Source organism: Felis catus, chromosome B1 (genome assembly GCF_018350175.1).
Source record: "Felis catus isolate Fca126 chromosome B1, F.catus_Fca126_mat1.0, whole genome shotgun sequence".
Lineage (NCBI taxonomy): Eukaryota > Metazoa > Chordata > Mammalia > Carnivora > Felidae > Felis > Felis catus.
Window position 1 is genome coordinate 95,440,187 of NC_058371.1, and position 6,752 is coordinate 95,446,938.

A 6,752-nucleotide genomic window follows, 5' to 3' on the forward strand; every position below is an offset into this window, starting at 1 on the left:
TTTTAAGATTTATAGCAGAACTGGCTTACTATAAGTGCTCAGAAATAATGGGATTTATTTTTCTTATTCATTCTTTCAGGACTTGACTGTTTAATATAAGTGTCCAAGTGAAGTTGTTATCCAATAAATTCTTTTCAGGTTTCTGTGTGTTAGTTTGCCACTTGTCATTGCTTATTTATTTTGTTAAGAATATTTAGTTTTTCAATCCCCAGAACGATTATGATGTTGCCACAAGATTAGAAGTACACTGTGTTATTTAGGACACGTTTTAACTAAAGAAGGATTCAATTTATAAATAATCTAAACTGTTTACAGAGAGGCAGACAAGAGAACAAATTTTTCAGAATCAGATTGCATTTCTTTCTAGGGCACTATAAGAATCTTTGCCCAATAATTATGCATGGCTACTGTTTAGTGCTATTATCCTGTTTTTCTTTCTGGCCTCCCCAGTTCAAAGGCTGATGTCAAAAGAAATACTCTATCTTTAAATTAATAGCCTCAAAACTCAACTATTATTGCCACCATAAATAAAGTGGCTCCTCAGAAAGTCAGTTAAAGTTTTGGCAGCTGAAGAAAGAAGTCTAGATATATCTTTAACATACATGATATTCCTGAATCCTACAAGTGCCCAATAACATAATCATATAATACCTATTGGACTTACTCCAGTCCCCTAAACCAGTATTGTTCAAGGTCTTTCAGGTTAAGTGAGCATTTATTCTGACAGACAACCTGCATACCATCCCTACCAAGAAAATTGCCATATTTAGGATTTAGATAATATGTTAAAGTGTAATACTGAGTACAAGTTATAATATTCACCTCCATGCATTTGCACAGTACTGACATGTCCCTAGGGCAAAATTTGCAGCAGCTCATTTTTCTACATCAGGTCTCAGCACTATGCAACGTATCACTGGCATTTTCACAGAAACAGTGCATTTTTTTTTCTTATTTTCCAAAGATCTATTTCAGGGAACAGAAAACTTGCCAGGAAGCGTGAGTTGATAGGGAAGAAGCACCCCAACAATTATTTTCTCTTGCCATTCATTAAAAAGAATCATATAGTAAAACATAAAGAGTAAAAGTCATGTTCAATTAAATGATTTATTTGGGCATATTGTTGGAACATTTACAGTGGTACCAGACAAAGATTTTTACTCCAGCTATCCAACTGAGGCCAAAAAGGTGAGTTCTATTTGTGAGGTGGTTTTCTTTATGAGTGATTACCTGTGTTGTCAGAGGGATCACAGCAAAGATCCCTCCACACAGCTCTTGAGTCTGGATGCTCCCAGTTGTCTCCCATAATCCACTTCAAATTGAAAGGTTTAAAATACACAAGGCAATGGCTTCAGGTCACACTGAAATAAAAAAATCAACTTTTAAGTATTGAATACACAACTGTGTTTCTATTTATTCATTAAAACCAATGAAATTTTAAAAGAAAATCATATTATGTATGTGTCTGGAAATTGTGCATTAATATGTTATTTTTAAATTATATTTATATAAACATTATGTATTATATACTTTTTTTATATACATATGCAATTTTTCTTGTGCACAAGTATACAGACCTTGCTAAAATATTCATTGAAGAGTGAGAAACCAGGGGTGCCTGGGTGGCTCAGTCTGTTAAGTGTCCAACTCTTGATTTCAGTTCAGGTCATAATCTCACAGGTTTGTGAGATCAAGGCCCTTATCAGGTTCTATGCTAACAGTGCAGAGCCTGTTTGGGATCTCTGCCCATCCCCAGCATGTGCACACAGTCTCTTCTCTCTCTCTCAAAATAAATAAATAAACTTTTTGAAAAAAGAGTGAGAAACCATTCTATGCTAATTTTTTACATATACATATATATATACATGGCATGTTTTTCTTAATTCAAATCACATCTAAGAGTTTGTATGAGCAGGTTGTTGAATTCACATTTAAAACATGTCAAGATGGTCCAAATCTAAGGTTCACCATGTAAAAATAAAGATAATCTGTCATGTCCTATTGATAATTTCTATGAGTCTGTGATTATTACAAAATACACAGACTCAATTCACACAGAGTACTGTATATTAATTACTTTCATTCATACAAAATTTTTATTAGTTTTATCTATAGATTATCAAAGCACACAAGCTTCTACTACCAGCAGCAATGTTACTACTACTATTCTTAAAAGCAAACAGAAATCATGAAGTCCTGTATAGCGCCTAGCACAGCCCAAAGGAAATTGATCCAAATTGACTAATGTATACATTCATTTCCGATTAGATGGAAGTTGATCCAAATAATACAGCTGTTAAAATATATATATATAAAATATTTATATATTATATATAATATTTATATATTATTTATATATTTATTATATATAATATTAAATAATATATATAACTATTGTTAATATTAAATAATATATATTCTTCAATAATAAAATTTATTATATATAATATTTATATATTATTTGTATATTTATTAAAATATTTATATATATTTATATAAAATATATAAAAAGTAATTCAAATATACTGAAAATAATTCAACTGTGCTATATATAAAGAATACAAAAATAATATGTATATATAATGTATATATACTTACATGTTTATAATTTTATATGTACAATTGTTTTTAATTTTAGGCACAGTGAAAAAAATTTTGAGTGCTTAAAGTACCTTCCAAAAAACTGTACAGTATCTGAAATGAGCAGGTATCAAACCAAAAAATTCAAATATTCATAAAATGTAACATAAGAAATACTTGTAAAATATAAACCCTATTTGGATTTTTGGAGTTATGGAAAGTTGAGAAAATAATGTAAATATACAAGAAAGGTTATATGGTAGGTTTTATTCTACATTTTAAAAAGTTTAAATAATTTACAATCTTCCCTTGGTATTTTTCACTGCCTTTTCACTCACACAGTATAAACAGAAAATATTTTAGAATACATTTGGTTAAAATCTCACTTATTTATGAATAGAGCCTCTTATTCTCATTATCAGAAATACGATGAAGATCTTTCTTGGATATTATAAAAACTCAAGGAGTTGTTGTTAAAGTTCTTATCTCCCTCTCACAACCCATTATAGCTAAAAGACAAAAGGAAACATGTAATCAAATTATTGTTGCCTACTCACCTTGTCAGACCTCAGTTTCTTCATAGAGTATTGAATAAAGGGCTTCATAAGTTCGTCCAATCCCCAATCTATGAATTGTATATGAATTCATTATATCAGTGCCAGGTGGCAAATATTCCCAAAGAGGAATGAAGAAATGTAATTCCCATTCTACTGATTCCAGGTAATGTTGACTTAAATGTAAGCTCAGCAATTTTTTTCATAAATTAAGAGGAAATAATCAAAATGTTATAATTTTGAGGTTGGCAAACTTAATGTGTAAACAAATAGAACCACAGTTTAAACTAAACAAAAACTATATATAACTGCTTTATAGGCAAGTTGTCACTCATGGTCCCTAGGTTGAAAACCCATTAATAATGCTATTGAGTATTTATCCCATTCATAGTTTTATTATTTATAAAGTTAAAAGTATTTATGGTCTGCTATAAAACACATAAAATGTCAGATTCAACTTGTGCAAATGGCTACTTTTTAAAAGGCATATTGACACTGCTGAGCTAAGCATTGGTTCTTAAGGCTTAAAGCTCTAAGGAAAGCAACTAAAGCCGCTGTTTTCTCATTAGCCCAAACTTTATTATAGTTGTTAATGTCTATGCTGATCCCTGACAGACAAACCTAGACTCTAGAGACCTGTTAAGCAGCCACCTTAGCCCCAGGAAACTTGCCCCTACCTGCTTGGGCTAATCATTTTATTCTTTCTCATGATTTCGAAGCTGATCATATTCATTATATTGGTCTTTTTCACTCAATCAACAACAATTATTTTACTATTTTATCATTTTGGTATATTTTGGTAAATTTTTTGCTGATATCAACTTCTACCCTTTTAAACTGCTTACCTTCTTATTAGTGCTTATTAACTATAATCTTTTAACAGGGATAAGGCATAAAAGGGATAGGTTTTGGAAACCATCCATATGCCAAACAGAGAATATTGGATTTCTTTTTTATTCACATTGTCTCCCCATAGACTTTCTTACCCTGTTCCCAAAGCAGATCCTGTCAACCCTAATGAAGAATCTAATATTAACTGAAGTCAACCAGAATCATTGACAATCCCATTCTAAGAATTACCCATTTGGAAAACTGTGGTGATCGAAAGCCAAATTACCTTCTCTGCTCTTCCAACTGCAGTCCCTCAGAGATCAAGACAACTTAATTGTAAAGAACTGTTCAGGAAACTGCTGTAACAGTGTTATACACAGAACATTGACAACTTCGATGAAAAGACCCATAAACTACAATCTATGGTCTCTGATAAACAAAATCCATTGAATATAGTCATTTCCCCTAGCCATCTATTCTGCATCTAGAGAGGAAAGTATGTAAGGAATTTTATCCAGGGAAGCTCAGAGCTCACTCTGGTGTAACTCTATAAAACTTCTAAAAGTTGTCTCCCTTTTAGAATTTTTTAATAGAACTTTTTAAGTAAAGAATCTATTATCAGATAATTTGAATCCTGTAAACTATCCTGCTGCCGGAAGAAACTTGTGTAACTTGCTTGACCTCCTTCAAAATAGGAATTCATAAAAGTTCTTTATCATGGCTAGAATTGGTTTTGGGGGGGGCTATAATTTATTTGTTTTAAGATGATAAGTGTATCATAAGAGCCAAGCATTCATTGTTTATGATGTTATTTTTCCAAAAATAGTTTTTATAAAAAATATTTTTATAAAGATCTGACACTATCAAGTTCTAACAAGTTAGGATCTAAATGTTAACACCATTATTCCTCTCCTCATTTCACTTGCTTCTGTAACAAGAAACTTACCTTAATTCTTAACTTTATCAAGCTCTGCACTGTCATTCAACAAGAATTTATCAAGTGTTGCCACATGGTAGACACTTTTCAAACTGGGCAAAAGTAGTCAACAAAATAAAGTCCTTGTCCTCATGTATCTCATATCCTAATGGATCTTATATTCTAGCTATATTCATAGAAGAGGTTCTTGAGTATCAGCAAACACCTAAGGCAAGCACCTTAGATTCCTTTTCTCATTTACCAAGAGAGGAACCGGATGCCATTTTTGATTTGCTAAAAGCACTGCAGAAAAAAATGATTAATGTTCAGAACGCAGACGATAGCAGTAAATTATCATCCAGCTGAATAACCTTTTCATTCATCTTCTTCTATTTCCTTCTGCCTTAGAAGAATATAATTTTAAGAGGTCAAAGACGATGTCTACCTTGTACACTAGTATGCCCCCATTGTCTAGCACATTTAACATATGTTGACTGACTAATGAGCAACAGGTGAAATAATGAATGAATAAATGAGTATCACTGAAGTACCTATTCATAAGCAACCCTATAACTGTGGTTGATTAACACCCTTAGTTGTTCACAGTATCATCCGTCTTAACTTCTCAAAGTGACTCTGTCAAGTGACCTTCCTGTGATATTAGGGAGCAGGCAAAATCCTAAGAAAAATTGTAAATGTACTAGTCACAGATTGAGATTGCTATTTCTGTGCTCCTCACCCCATCCCTTCCTCTAAATTCTTTATATTTTTCTCTGAGTGGTGAGGCAAAAGAAGCCACATAGAAGCTATAGGAGGGAACCAATGTGTCATTTATATATTATCACAGGGGGGGAGCTCCCTTGTTTCCCAAAGCTGTAGCATCTTCAGCCTGCTGTCTACCCTCTCAAACCCTACTCCAGTTTCTCCTACTAAATTGCACAATTTTTTTCAATTAAATATTAAAAATGGTCCAGTAGCCACATTAAAATCAGGCCCCCAAAATATTCCAGGCCAAAGTCTTCCAAGGTTATGGTGAGTAATTCTATAATTTCAAGTAAGTGCTTATTTAAGTACAGTTGCTTTTTTTGAAAAAAGCTTCAGCTCTAACCAAGGCATTCCAGCACAGTTCCCTTTTAGGTAGGTTGGATTTTCATGCTAGCAAAAAAATAAGTCAGGCTCTTCAATATTCCGCTGAAAAACCATTCTGGTCATCAGTTTGTCTGATTAAGATTACAATAGTCTTCTATCAATCAACCATACATAATGGAAGGCATCATCATAGTGTGCTTGCTTTTGCTTCCCACTGTGAATTAGAAACCCAGCTAAGATACTTTACATTCAAAAGAAATTGATTAAAGTGGTCATTTCAAATTTTTTTTTCTTTCTTTCTTTCTTTCTTTCTTTCTTTCTTTCTTTCTTTCTTTCTCTCTCTTTTTAATTTGAGAGTTGGGGGTGGGGGGAGGGAAGGCAGAGACAGAGGGAGAGAGAGAATCCCAGGAAGGCTATGCACTGTCAGCACAAAGCCCAACACAGGACTTGATTCCACAAAATATGAGATCATGACCTGAGCCTAAATCAAGAGTCAGGTGCTTAATCAACTGAGCCACACAGGCGCCCCTCAAAATATTTTCTAATTGTAAACTTATCCAAGCTACTTATAAAAACACATTCCTAGTGATAGAGGGAAGATGGTGGCAAACTAGGAGGACCGTAGGCTTACCTAGTCTCACAAATACAACTAGATAACTTTTATATAACCTTAGATACCCCAAAAGTCCATCTGAACACTGGCAGAACAAACTCCATAACTAAAGGGTAGAGAAGAGGCCACATTGAAGAAGGTAGAAAGTGCAGAAACACAGCTTGGAAGA

The 6,752-nt window shown here is 33.0% G+C and overlaps 1 long non-coding RNA gene across 1 annotated transcript; it reads right to left on the reverse strand.

Moving 5' to 3' along the window:
- Nucleotides 1-1,088: 1,088 nt before the first annotated feature.
- On the reverse strand, nucleotides 1,089-6,319 carry LOC123384945. Its single transcript, XR_006596761.1, has 2 exons — nucleotides 3,138-6,319; nucleotides 1,089-1,361 (listed from the first exon to the last, which is right to left on the reverse strand). It is a non-coding gene; the product is annotated as an uncharacterized LOC123384945 (long non-coding RNA).
- Nucleotides 6,320-6,752: the final 433 nt, after the last annotated feature.